Source organism: Rattus norvegicus, chromosome 4 (assembly GCF_021556685.1).
Source record: "Rattus norvegicus strain SHRSP/BbbUtx chromosome 4, alternate assembly SHRSP_T2T, whole genome shotgun sequence".
Lineage (NCBI taxonomy): Eukaryota > Metazoa > Chordata > Mammalia > Rodentia > Muridae > Rattus > Rattus norvegicus.
The window spans coordinates 125,630,505-125,632,141 of record NC_141537.1 but is presented as its reverse complement, the minus strand read 5'-3'; positions in this window follow the sequence as shown (position 1 = coordinate 125,632,141).

Here is a 1,637-nt window from a genome sequence, read left to right as displayed (position 1 = left end):
CTATTAATTTTGCTCTTTTAATTGGCTTTTCAAGGATGAGTGGTTGGACCTGGCTTGTTGGGGCACAGGGTGTGATCCTAAGTCTGGTAACAACATGTTGGTGGAACAGAAAGTAAAAAGTGGAGAGGAAGTAGACCCCAGATTAAAATAAAATGCCATAAAGCCCTCACAGTGGTCCACCTCCTCCAGTGAGGCTCCACCCCTAAATTAGTCACAACTTTCCGAAACACACTATCAGCCAGGGACCAAGTGTTCAATCTCAGGAGAGTATGTGGGATATTTCATATTCAAGCTACAGCCAGCCTGCATGTAGAAACAGCTGTGTGCACATCCCTCACAGATTCAGAGCTGTAGGTGACAACAGTCTGTAATGGTGATGCTGCATACTTGACAGTGTGTCTCACGCCTGCTGGGCCCCAGGGGTGTGCAGTGGGGGGCAAGTGGATTCTCTTCTTCCTTTTCATTCCTGTGGGATATGCATTGTCTATGAAATCCTCTGTTGGTCTTAAATTAAGGGGGAGAGAGAAGACCTTCTAAAACAGTCATCGGTCATCTTCCCCAGGAGCTTAGCTACAGCCAGACTCATTTTTAATGACCTGAGGGGTTTTCCAGCAAGGAGGCACCTAAGGACTCACTACAGGCCAGCCTTGCCCATTGCAATCAGGGCTGCCCAGGCTGCTACTGTGTGATTCTATTTGGCTGTAAAGTCTACCAGCTTCATCGAACCCAGGAAGCCTTTTAGCTTCTGAAAACTATTTTTATATATATATGTTCTGTTTTCTTGAAAGAAAATTGTGTCTCCCCATCACTTGTCCAGCACAGAGCCCTCACCTTTGTTCTGTCTCCGACACCAGTGACTCTAATAAGAAATTACTCAGCAGCGGATGAATAAGCTGAGTCCAATGTGTGCAAAAAGATTAGGTTGGACTGAAGAAAATTGGGTTTTCAACAAGGGCACAGGATGAGACAGAAGGCAAAAAGATAAGGGGAGTGGGGCCCTGGATGACAGTGCAGCTGACCTTCATGAGGATCAGGCAAGACTGTCAGTGTCACAGCACTTAATTTCTGCAGCAATCTCAAGGGGTGGATGTTATCACTGTTCCTATGCAGAAGCAAAAAGAAACACAGAGAAGCCAAGTATGTATACAAGGTCATACGACTTGGGCTTGAACTCTACTGGGGAAAGGGAAAAAAGTCAGCCTCTTGTCCCCAAATTATTTCTGCAGAAGGACCTGTCATTGGCTTACTCCAAGTTCGTGCCGATGGTTGGCAATTCTCAGCTTTCCTGGCCTTACAGCCATCTCTCGAATCCCATCAACACACCTCCCTCTGTACCAATCTTTGCATGATTTTCTTCATGTAAAGACTTTGGCTATGTGAGATAAAGGGCCTTCTGGAATCCCGGTGACCTCACTTTAACTAATGACATCTACAGTGACACTGTTTCCAAAGAAGGTCACATTCTGACTGCAATTTTGGACTTACATACATTGTTTTTTCTTTGTTCTGGGAGGAGACCCAGAACAGGTCCCAGCTCCTGTCTTGGAAAGAATCACTTAAAGCCCACAGCCCTGATGAGAGAAGGGAACCTGAGACCCATGACTGAGAAACAGGGCATCATCATTAAGAAACGGCAG